General features: G+C 37.5%; 1 non-coding gene across 1 annotated transcript; it reads right to left on the bottom strand.

Annotated features, from left to right (window-relative positions):
• Window positions 1-372: 372 nt before the first annotated feature.
• LOC147924782 (small nucleolar RNA R71) lies at window positions 373-479 on the bottom strand. Its single transcript, XR_015587927.1, has one exon. It is a non-coding gene; the product is annotated as a small nucleolar RNA R71 (small nucleolar RNA).
• Window positions 480-13,226: the final 12,747 nt, after the last annotated feature.

Genomic DNA, 13,226 nt, shown 5'->3' with positions numbered 1-13,226 from the left:
CCAAGACCAAGGAACATTGGTGCTGGAGATGCACCCAACACACACAACCAAAGAGCTGGTATTGTGCCTCCCATAGTGCCAAACAACAACTTTGAGATCAAGAGTGGATTGATCTCCATGATTCAAGCCAACAAGTTTCATGGGTTACCAATGGAGGATCCCCTAGACCACCTTGATGAATTTGATAGAATTTGTGGTCTTACAAAGATTAATGGAGTGAGTGAAGATGGATTCAAGTTGAGGCTCTTCCCATTCTCACTTGGAGACAAGGCACACCTTTGGGAGAAGACTCTTCCTACTGGACCAATAACCACATGGGATGCTTGCAAGAAGGCTTTCTTGGCAAAATTCTTCTCAAATGCAAGGACTGCTAGATTGAGGAATGAAATTTTTGGGTTTGCTCAAAGGAACAATGAGAGCTTTTGAGAAACTTGGGAGAGGTTCAAAGGATTTCAGACTCAGTGTCCTCACCATAGTTTCAGCAATGAGTCCCTACTTAGCACATTGTATAGAGGAGTGCTTCCCAAGATCAGGATGCTTCTTGACACAGCTTCTAATGGCAACTTCCTCAACAAGAATGTGGAAGAAGGCTGGGAATTAGTTGAGAACCTTGCTCAGTCAGATGGCAACTATAATGAGGACTATGACAGAACCATAAGGTCATCATCAACTGATCAAGTGGACAAGTACAAGAAGGACTTGAAGATGGTCAATGAGAAGCTTGACAAGATCCTTCTTAGCCAACAAAAGTCTCTTCACTTCATTGGTGAAGAAGAGGTTCCAGTTCAAGAAGGGGAGACTGAATTTGCTGAGCTCTGTTATATGCAAAACCAGGGTAGATTCAAAGGCTACAACCAAGGAAGGTTCAAGAACAACAACCTCTCCTATAGGAGCACCAATGTAGCTAATCCACAAGACCAAGTGTATCCACCTCAACAGCCTCAACAGCAACAAAACTATGTCCCCAAACAACAACATCAAGTGTTCCAGCCTCAGTTGTGTCCCCCACCAGGGTTTCAGACTAACCAAGGCCAAGAACAAGACTTAAGAGCTATGATGCAACAGTTGTTGATTGGGCAAACACAAGGAAAGATTAAGGAAGCTAAACAGTTTGCTGAGTTGAATCAAAGGCTCACATCCCAGTATAATGACCTGAACATGAAGTTTGAAGGTCTCAACTCTAGAGTGAAGTATATGGAGAGCAACATTGCCTCTACTTCTGCTCCTAAACCCAACCAACTCCCTGGAAAAGCTGTTCAAAATCCAAGGGAGTTCACTGCAAAAGCCATACATATCTCTGATGAGGAAGTCACTGAGGACAGTGATGTTCAAGATGGGGAGGATTGGTCAGTTATTGAAGCTTTGACTGAAGTTTGTGAAGAGAAATCTGAATCCGCCATTGCACTCGACCAGGTACTCGAGCCAGCACTCGACCGAGTGCCTGATCGAGTGGTCGATCGAGCTGAAGGATCAGGAGCTGTTAAACCTGCTAAGTACATTCCTCCTGCTTACAAACCACCTCTACTATTCCCAGGACGTTTCAAAGCACAAAGGATCAAGGAATTAAGGGAAATGATTGAGAAGAAGGAGATGTTGGCTAAGCAACAAAAGGATGAGGAAGCTTTGAAGGAAGAAGTTGTGGTTGAGAAACAAGAGGAAGTGATGGCTATACAAGAGATCATCATTGCTTATCAAGAAGAGGAGAGAGGACCTGCCTTGGAACAGTATGAACCTTATCCTCTCTATAGAGATTTTTTGCTTGATTTGTCAAAGAAGAAGGCTCAAGCTCAAGATGAGAAGGATCTTGAGAACCTTGGAGGAGTGATCATCCCAATTAAGCTTAAAGATCCAGGACCATTCTATCTGCCTTGCACAATCAGTTACCTTCACTACAACCAATGCCTTTGTGATTTGGGAGCTTCAACTAGTGTGATGCCATACTCCATAGCTCAAAAGCTTGGGAGAACTGATTTCAAATCCACCAACCTCCATGTATGCCTAGCTGATGGGTCAAACAGAGAAGTAGTTGGAAGGTTGGAGAATGTCCCAATCAAGATAGGGAAGGCAAGGGTTCATACAGATTTTGTGGTATTGGAGATGGACAAAGAACCTGAAGATCCTATCATCCTTGGGAGGCCATTCTTAGCTACTGTTGGAGCAGTCATTGATGTCAAGGAAGGTCTTGTGACCTTGAACATTGCTGAGGGTATAGTTATGAAGTTCAATATCTATAACCCAACCAACCTTCCTACCATTGATGATCAGCCTTTTACTATCAAGGACAAAGGTGGTCAAGAGGTCTTAAGTGATAAGGCAACTCCAAAGGCTGAGCTCTTTCTTCAAGAAGATTCTGTGGAAAAGCTTAAGAGGTCAGTTCAAGAGTTGACTAGTATGGTTGAAGATCTCTAAGTTAAGTTAAGCAAGAGGTCTTTGAGGAAAGCAAGACCAAGGCTCAAAATCAAGAAGAAGTATGGTTTGTATGCTAAGGGTGAGGTTATCAAGGATCAACTTCACAGTGACCAAGAGGTTCTAGCACTACAAGAAAACAAGCAGTTTGTGACCCCCAAAAGAGTCTTAAAATGGTCGCAAAACAGCCATTTGCGACTATTACGAGACTATCTAAGTTGGTCGCTAAAAAACGGTCGCAAAATATAACAGTGACAATATGGTGGCATATTTGCGACTCTTTTAAGACTAATAAATATGGTCGTATAAAAGCAACGGTTTAGAGACACACAGTAATAGTCGTATATTTTGAAACACCGGTCGCAATACTGTCACATATGTGCGACTCTTTTAAGACTAATATATATAGTCGTAAACTTTTTATCTCAACTTATAGTGATCTCAAAACAGTTGCTAATTTGCGACGAAAAAGTGACTTGTAAAACCGTCGTATATAAGCGACTACATCGTGGAGTCGTATATTAACGATGTTTTAACGATAAACTACAAAAACAAAAAAAAACAAAAAAAATTAATTTTACTAAATCAATCAAAAATAATTAAATTAAAAGTATTATTTATTTCTTAAATTCATTATAAACAGTAAATACAATATCAACATTTTATTTTTATATTTGAAGATTATAAATTACAAAATAATTATTTAGAAAAAAATTACAATATCTATTTTATTAAATCAACTAATTAAATAAAATAAAATAAATATGATGTTGTGGTTGGCCAGTGAAAAGCGTAATCTCCGGCGAGTTTGTGGAGGAAGGAGACGGTGGAGGAAAAAGCGAGTGAGAAGAGGATTGTGGCGGCAGAGGAGAGATGCAGCGGTTGAAGATCTAGATGAATGGTGGAAGCTTCAAGTTGTGTTGGTGGTAACCGACGGCGGAAGCTTCAAGACGCGGTGGTGGTGAACGGCGTAAGCTTCGAGATCTGTTGGTGATGAACGACGACGAAAGCTTTCAGATCTGGTAGACTGAAGCTTCAAGATGCAGTGGTGGTGAACGGTCAAAGGTGTGGCCGAAGGTGCAGATCTGGTAGACTGAAGCTTCAAGATGCAGATGTTGTTAATGGAAGTTTCAAAATTTGGGGAAGAAGATGAGAGAAGAATTGTTGAGAAGGAGAAGAAGGAGAAGAGGAATCGTTGAGAAGAGAAGGTGAGAGAACATTCAATCGTTTGAAGAAAGAGAAGAAGAAGAGAAGGAGAAATAGAAGGAGAAGATTTGGTCCGTTAGATCTAAATCTATCAACGGTGGATATTAAAACAACACTACAATCCTTATCTTCTTAGATTAGCCAATGAGAAGCTCTCAATTTTTAAGTCAATAAAACCAAATAATTTGGTATAAACATTATTATTATTTCATTTTGATTAAAATAAATTGAACAAATAATTATAATCTGATAATCTAATTTTTATTATTTTAATTCTTTTTAAGAATTGGGGTTTCGGATTTGAAAATGATTAGATCAGATTTAGATTTTAAAATAATAAAACTCAGTTTTTTTTTTGAATTTAAATTTTGGATGTATACAAGAAATGTTGGAATTATCTACTTCCTGACCAAAATTGTTGATATCAAGTACTAATAAGCACTTACTCATAATTGCATTCTAGAGTATATATATATATATATATATATATATATATATCATTAGTTTAAGAGTTTCAAACATTTTTTTGATAACTATGTTTTGAATTTTACAAAATATGTCAAACATTTTTAACAAAGAAAATGTAACACTTAAGAATTATTAAAACTACAAAAATTTTGTTTTAAACATTAAAATCTAAAACTTTGATGAAGATTTTATGACTGAGTCTGATCAAATCAAAGTAAAAATGTATAAAGTTAACAATTCTCTAATGTAAAATTTCGAATTAAAAAAATCGAGAGTTGGTAAGTAGTCGCAAGTTAGTATCTAAATCATGTGTTAGCGTGGGTATTTATGGCGATATTGTGACCTAAATGCGACTATATTTTCTAAAGTGTTAGATTGCTAATTTAGTTGCAAAGTCGTGGCAAATATGCGACTGTTTTGTGACTATATGTAAAAAATGTTGAAAAAGTCAATACGATTGAGTGAAACAAAACCTATATATAATATTACAATCACTCAAGTGACTATATTAAACATAATCAAATAGTTTAATGAGGCACAACATCTAAATGAGAAGGAAATTAAGATATTTCAAAACCATTAGTTAATATTACATATAACACTTGTGTAATGTTTTGAAAACTTGTGTAAACCATAGAAAATTTAAAGTTTTAGTTGTATAATAATGATTCACTATCTATAGTAGTTCAAATTACCCTAGAAACCTTACAACTTAACATATTGCAAATCTCTATTGATAAAATAGCTAAATGAAACCTCGAAGGTCACTAAATGGAAGCAAAATCGTCACAACCTCAAGTTTTAGTCGCTAATAAGTAGCATGTATGTAGGTAATTTGTAACATTCTGTATATTTAGTTGCAAAGTGTAACTCTTTTGTAACGCTCTATTCTTAATCAGTCACATTTTGTGACGTTTTTGAGACTACCTAATATACATCACAATGTGTATATTACTTAGTTTTGATTTTTCTTTATTGGAATACATTCTTATAAATGAACATGTAACACTTAGGATAAATTTTGAACTTATGGATGTTTAGTTTATAGACATTGAAATTTAATAATTTGAGAAAGTTATTATTGACAAATTGAGCAAAACAAAGTATAAACTTCAACCTAAACATGTAGATGAATCTCAAATGTGAAATTTTAAAATAAAAAATATAGAGAGTGGCTAAACAGTCTTAAAAGAGTAGCTAAATCAGGTGTTAGTCGTAATATTGTGGCAAAAGGGTCGCAATGTGTGACTATTTTAACACTACTTTATTAAAGTTACAAAATAAAAATCTTGAATTCTACACATTATGAACAATATAAATCACTAAGGAGACTCATAGTAGATACAATAAAGTACTTATAATAGTAAGATTTAGTTAAACAATGTTTATATTACTTAGTTTTGATTTTTCTTCATTGGAACACATTCTTATAAATGAACATGTAACACTTAGGATAAATTTTGAACTTATGGATGTTTAGTTTATAGACATTGAAATTTAATACTTTGAGAAAGTTATTATTGACAAATTGAGCAAAACAAAGTATAAACTTCAACCTAAACATGTAGATGAATCTCAAATGTGAAATTTCAAAATAAAAAAATATAGAGAATGGCTAAACAGTCTTAAAAGAGTAGCTAAGTCAGGTGTTAGTCGTAATATTAAGGCAAAAGGGTCACAATGTGTGACTATTTTAACACTACCTTATTAAAGTCACAAAATAAAAATCTTGAATTCTACACATTATGAACAATATAAATCACTAAGGAGACTCATAGTAGATATAATAAAGTACTTATAATAGTACAATTTAGTTAAACAATGTTTATATTACTTAGTTTTGATTTTTCTTCATTGGAACACATTCTTATAAATGAACATGTAACACTTAGGATAAATTTTGAAATTATGGATGTTTCGTTTATAGACATTGAAATTTAATACTTTGAGAAAGTTATTATTGACAAATTGAGTAAAACAAAGTATAAACTTCAACCTAAACATGTAGATGAATCTCAAATGTGAAATTTCAAAATAAAAAATATAGAGAGTGGCTAAACAGTCTTAAAAGAGTAGCTAAGTCAGATGTTAGTCGCAAAGTCTTCAGATACATGTCACAATATAGTTGCAATTTGTGACTACTTTGCTACGTGGTAGGAGTAAAAAATGTGGATGCAAATAAGTCCTCAATATGCGATTTTTTGCGACTATTCTTACCGACTATAGAACTGGTCACAGAATAGTCGCAAAATTGTGACCATTATAAGACGAATTTGTTTTCGACGCAAAATAGTCCTAATGTAGTCGCTTATTTGAGACCCTTTTATGACATTTATGTTTCGTCGTTAATAAGTGACGTTTTTCTCTCCAATTTTTTGTAGTCGCTTAATCGTCGTAAATTAGTCGCAAAAACGTCGCTATATTTTGCGACTGAATAAGTAGTCACAAACTGTAGTCCCAAAATGCATGTTTTCTTGTAGTGTAGGGAGGATTTCATCACCTCCTTGGTATCTAGACCAAGTCTAAGAAGGAAACCAAAGTCAAGCTTAGTGACTCTAAACAAGCTCACTAGGGAGGAAGTCCCTAAGGTATCCTTTGTAAATATGGTTTAATTTCCTTGTAGTTTTGATGTGTTTTCTTTTATATTTGTGTTGGACAGGCCTTTTAATATAAGTGTAGATGGGTAAGGAGAGATTTGGACTTGGAGAAGGAGAAACGCAAGCCCACTCGACCAGTCCATGAGAGGTACTCGACCGAGTTGGAAAAGAAGTAAGGCCCATTTGATCATCAATTCTCTAGAACGATCAAGTGGAGGGAAGAGCAAGAAGAAAATTTTGAATTTTCAAAATTTGGTCAATGAGCTCGACCGTGTACAGTCGAGTGTGGGGTCGAGTGGCAGCAAAAAGCAGGTCAAAGATTCCCAATTCAAATTTGAATGGTAAGGACGCTCCATCCTTGTCTCCTTGTCCCCTTAGCTTCTTTAAATAGGACTTGCACGATCCTATACTTCTCACACTATCTCATTTGCTCAAAACAACTAAATTCAAGTTTTAAAATCTCTCTCAAAGTTCATCTTTTGCTCAAGCTTTGTTCTTTCAAGTTTTTGGGTCACTAACCTATTAACTTCGAGCTTTGAGTCTATTCCTTTCAGTTCTTTTTGAAAATGTCTTCAAAGATCACCAGGAAGTCTCAACAAACCGCTGCAAGCTCCATGGAACGTCGTGATGCTGACCTTGAATCAAGAGGAGAAGCTGGAAAGACAACTCAACGCCCCACTCGATCATGCACTCGACCGAGTGGTGGTTCGAGCAGTCGGTCGAGCCAGATGCCGTATCCAAGGAGAGAGTCAGTTGAGGAAGATCCTGAGAGGACTGAAAGTGAGGAAGAAAGGGAGCCAACTCTCAATGAATTCATGAGGAGACACAAGGCCAAAGGGAAGAGGCCAGCAGTTGAGGTTGAACAAGAGGAGAGTGAAAATGAGAGTGAGGAAGAAAGTGAAGAAGAAGAGTTAGAGGATGATGGAGAAGCAGAATCTTGCGGGTTGTCAAAGAGGCAGCTTTATGATGCTTTCATGAGAATGGAGTTCCTGGGGACTAGATATCCTCACAAGGAAACCATGGAGAAGCTTGCCATTGATGAAGATGTGGAGTTTCTCTTTGAGAAGAGTAACTTAACCAAGTTCATGGGGCTTTGCATGGAGGGCTACAAAGAAGAAAGTTGTGAGTTCCTAGCCACTGTCAAGCTGACTACATATGCAAGGAAAGATGCTGAATTTGGAGCTGGTCACATTGCTTTCACAATCAAGGGGAAGAGGTATGATCTTTCAATGAAGAAGATAGCAAATGTGTTTAAATTTGAGGTTGGAAGCAATAGGAGTTTGATGATTCCAAGAGAAGAACTCTATGCTGTTTGGGAAACCATTGGGGACAACAAACTCTACTCATCCTCCAATTCCAAGAGTTCAAGGATAAGGAGCCCAGTCCTAAGGTACTTCCACAAAGCTCTTGCCAACACCTTCTTTGCAAGGAAGGAAACTGGGAATATCAATGAGGGAGAGCTTAAGATGATTGATATGGCTCTCAATGGGATCATCCTCAAGGAAAGAGATGGAACCATCATTCTTGGGAGCACTGTGGAGACTGATCTTGCAATGGTGCTCATAGACCATATGATATATTTGAGAAGTTGGGTAGGCAAGTTGGAGAACAAAGGCTCAAGAGGAGCACTAACCATTGGAGGCATCATTACTCCAATTCTACAAGCTGCCAAGTTCCCACTTAGAGGAGAAAGGGTCTCACCAAGATGGATTGACTCAAGCTACCTCACCTCTACTCTCATCCTAGCCAAGGAGATGCATCAAGGAAATCACATCTTCAATTTTGAGCTTCCAACACTTGGGAAGAAACAATTGATCTTGCCTAACCAAGAGCTCACCACCATTCAAGAAGGAGCCAACATTGACTTTTGGCCAGCTGAGGAGCACTTGTTTGATGGGATAGTTCAACCTAGAGTTGAAGAAGCTGGGAATGCACAAATGGCTGATGGGGAGGAGCAATTCTACTTTGAGGATTATGAGCCCAACCCAAGGGATAGTAGAGGAGTGAAGGAGAATAGCAAGAGGTTGACACTTTTGCAAAAGTGGAGCAAGTGGCATGGGAAGAGGTTTGATAAGCTAAAGAAGAAGGTGACCAACATGGCTAAGTCTATCAAGGGCTTAAAGAAGGATATTGCTGACTTGAAGAGTGGGAATTCTTCACCTTCACCATCAAGTCCTTTGAGGAGAAGTAGCTCAACTAGAGCACTTTCAAGAGTTGCAAACCCTTTGGAACCAGCTAGGGCTTCAATGTATGAGCCAAATCAGAGGAAGAGGAGCTCAAGTACCCGTGAACAACAGTCTTCGAGGCACTCGACCGGGTCACTCGAGCGCCCACTCGACCGAGCACCCCCGACGTACTCGACCGAGTACCAGCCCAGATCACCCTATGGCTTCCCACCTCCAGCTGCTTATCTAGGCTATCCAGGTTACCCTCCCATCCCACCTCAATACTTCATGGATCTAGCTCTCTACCAGCATTTTTGCCAGCAGCATGGTCAACATTTTGACACACGCAGTCCAGCTCGACCCCCCCACTGGAGCACGCACTCGACCGAGTGCCGGTCCATCGCCGTCGTCGAGCTGCCCCAATCTCCATCTCCAAGTCACCAACAAGACCCCAACTACTCCTTTGACAGCATGCAAGAGGATGTGGACAACTTCTTCCACAACCTTTGAGGTACCACTATCACCTTCACTTGTAAATACCATTGCATCTCATATTATGTTTTGTTTTTGATCTTGAATCCTCTTACAAATTTCTTTCACACAGAGGACTGTGTGATTCAAGTTTGGGGGAGGGTTTGAGATAGCATTTGACATTGTGTTTTGTGTTCTTATTTCAAATTTTTAGCATCCTCATATTAGTTTTTGCATAGCATCTAAGGCATAGAAAAACCCTAAAAAATTGAAAAATTTTTGCAAAAATCTTTATAAAAAAAAAAATGAGTGTTCATGTAGTTTGCATTGCATATTAGGATCTTGTTTAGCATGTTTCATATAGGATTGTATAATATTTGCATTAGGGATCTATGATGAGTTTTGCCTTGTTATCTTGCTTATTCACTAGACTAGGATCAATGCCCAAGTTAATAGTACTTTGATGCTAGTTGAGTGGTTAGAAGCATAAGATTGAACCAAGCTTTGAATTCCTGCATTGTATTTGGTCTAAATTGAAGCATGTTGTGATTTGACACCATTTCCTATTTATAAGAACCTAATATTGAAATTTCAATTATCAATGTGTGCATTGCTTTAAACTCATGGATACCATATACATATTTGGATTATCTTTATCCTTTTTACCACTCTTGTTGATCCAAGTAGCTGATTAAACCATTGAAATCAGTTTCCCTACCCTTAACCAACCCTTCTTTCAAGCCATGTTTATTCTTGTGTGTGTGAGGCCTATTTTTGGGATTGAGCTTGGTAGAAAGTGTTAGGTTTAAACTGACAAGAGTAAGACCTTGTGTAGTTCTAGTTTGCATTTTTCAAACTAGATAGGACTAGGTTGTTTGACTTTTGGGTTTGGGACTTGGCTGTTTTGAAAAGAAAAGAGGAAAAAGAGAAAGAAAAACGGTAGAGCCTTTAAGAGGAGAATGAGTTTAAGCAACGTCTAGTGAAAGGATGGGAAGTAAAAATTGTTGAAGATGGTTCTAGTTAAAGAAAAGAAAAGAAAGAAAAGAAAAGTCTAGCAAAATGCTTGTATGTGTTAAGAATAAGAAGAAAAGAGGACTATAGCAAATAAGTAAGAATCCCCCATCCCACTAGAAATATCAAATAAGAAACCTCTCCTAAGACTTGAAAACCAAAAGAGAAAAGGGTGAAAGAAAAAGAAGAAGTTAAAGGGTAGCACTAGGATCATTTGGGTTTAGATTGATAGGATAAACACTCTGGGTGCCTTTGGGTAGACAAGGTTTTGTTCTTGTATGTGTCTAAGTGTTCTTACCTTTAGCATTCTTCTAAAGCTCAATCCATTTTTTATGAGAGAACCTTGATATTGATAAGCCTCACTCTAAAAAGAGACCACCATTGTCTCTAAACCTTTATCTCCAAGCCAAATGAGTGTAAGCATTGCATAGAATTGGTCCATGTTCTTGATTAATGAATGTTAAAGGAAATGGTTGATTTGAATGCATGTGGATATCTAAGGCTCAAATCAGTAAAGGTTGTGATATGCTTGTCTAAAGTCTTTAAGTACAGCTCATTCAACTTGCATCATAGTAATAGTAACTTGGACATTGATTCTAGATGGTCTATTTGCAAGCTTTAGGAGCTGAGATCCCACTTTCAAACCTCACCTACCTTCTTATGTCTTGATTATTTGCTTGAGAGCAAGAAAATACTAAGTTTGGGGGTGTTGATGTTCATATATTTTACCATGTTTTCCCTTAATATATTCACATCTTTTGCTATCCATTTTGACCATTATTGCATAGCTTTAGGACTAATCATGCATTAGAGTTTAGTTGCATTGCATTTGCATCTTTTCATGCATAAACAGGTGATTTTGGAGCTTAAGTAGCATGGAAGTAATACTGAGGAGAAGTGAAGCAATCATGAAGGGAAGGCAAGAGAATTAAGGCTGAAGAACCAAGGTCCGGAGTCCAACTCGACTGCACACTCGACCAGACACTCGACCGTGTGCTGAAGAGGACTCGACCGAGTGGAGGATGCACGAGAGAAGCCAGCTCGACCTGCCACTCGACCGAGCACAGGTCGAGTTGACCAAGCCGTTGACTATTTTGCCTTTTAGTATTTTTAGGGCTTCCACTCCCTCTCCTATATAAAGCCTTGTACCTGCAGCCACCAAAGGAGTCCAGCTTTTTAGATATTCTCTAAACCTAGTTTTTACCCTTTTGGGAATTATTCCTTTTGCACTTTTATTTTTCTTAGATCTTGTACTTGTTTTTAAGGAGAAAAGACTAAATTCTTCAATATTGTTGGTTTCATAACTTTCTTAATATTGAGAATTCGAGTTTGATTCTTTCTCCAATATTGTAGATCTTTGTTTCATCTTTCTAATGATGCAAGTTTCGTATTTTTCTGGGTTTTTGACTTTGTTCATCATGTGTTCTTGTGAGTAGTTCTCTAGGATCTTGAGGATGGGTTAGGCTGGATTGATCTTGTGGTTTATTTGATTTGGTCAAGCTTGATTGTTGTAGATCTCTTCTAGGCTAGATGTTCTTAATGCTGATCCTATATCTGAGACGGTAGGGTTTGATTTCAAGCATCTTAGCATCACACCAATGTTTAAGGAGCATAGATAAGGCTAGATCTAGAGCTTACCATTAGGCTTGCTAAGAGATTAGAGGTCTTGTTTGGTTTGAGATGTATTGCTTAATGCCTGCTTATGTAGATTCTTTACTTTGTGAGAACAAGTCTAGAGATGCATATGTTTGATTGTTTCTTGCCATGAGAGTGGATGAAACTTGTCTTAGATTTATATGTCTAGAGATTAGCTCAAAGTTTGCTTGAGATTTGTTGACCAAGTTAGATAACCACAATGATTAGTTCAACCTATGAATCCCTCCTCAAGGCCTTCTTTGTTTATTGATTTTTAAGTCTTAATCCTGTTGCTTGCTTGTTGTTTGATTCGTTTTTGCATTGCTCTATTTTTATTGTGTTGCTCTGTTTTTGCGTTTAGTCCAGCTCGACCTTGCACTCGATCTACACTCGATCGAGTGCTTGCTCGAGTTCTTCCCCAGAACTTTGGTTTATGATTTGTAGTTGTCCTGTCTTATCTCTAGTCTCATTCTATTTGCATTTCTGTTGCATTTACTTATTGTCCTGTTCATTATTGGCTTGCATTAGTTCATTATTGTAGTTTCTATTTCTGTTCTAGCTTCATATTAGTCATAATCATTCTGTTCCATTTACATTTAGCATCTAGTTCTTGTAGTTTTACTTTCTGCACTTTGCATTTTCATCATAGGATTGTTAGTGACAAACATCCTTTACATTTGACTTGACTTAGTCTCATATGCATGTCTTAATTGTTCACAAACACTCAAATAGGATTGACACCTCTTATACTGCAACTGCATAAGGGGAATTGAAACACCTTACCATCCATTCATTCATATCTCACCATTGCATACATTCATCATCCATCACCCACAAAGAAAGTGAGTTTCATCTCCTTTAACCCTTTTCAATCTCGTTCATAGTCTTCCTTCTAAACTCGCAAATGAATCTCTTTATTCTCCTTTAACCCCTTTGAATCACTTTATTCTCCTTTAACCCCTTTGAATCTTGTTCATAGTCTTCCTTATAAACTCCTTTGAATCTCTTTATTTTCCTTTAACCCCTTTGATATGGATCCTGACGACTACATGAATCCATATCATCCTTCCTCGAGCTATTTCAAACTGTTACAAAGTCAGCTTGAAACACAAAACCTCGAATACAGTCCTTCCCTAAGTCCATGTTCTGAAGCTCCATCTGAACCTGCATCACCTCAGGAAAACCGCAAGTCAAGGCATGCATGGTAACCAGCTGATGATATCATGCTTGTCTCCGGTTGGCTCAACACCAGCAAGGATCCAGTTAG

The sequence above is a fragment of the Camelina sativa genome, chromosome 17 (assembly GCF_030686135.1).
Source record: "Camelina sativa cultivar CO46 ecotype springtype chromosome 17, ASM3068613v1".
In the NCBI taxonomy this organism is placed as follows: Eukaryota; Viridiplantae; Streptophyta; class Magnoliopsida; order Brassicales; family Brassicaceae; genus Camelina; species Camelina sativa.
Note: the sequence above shows the minus strand (reverse complement) of the source record. Positions and strands in the feature narration are given on the sequence as shown.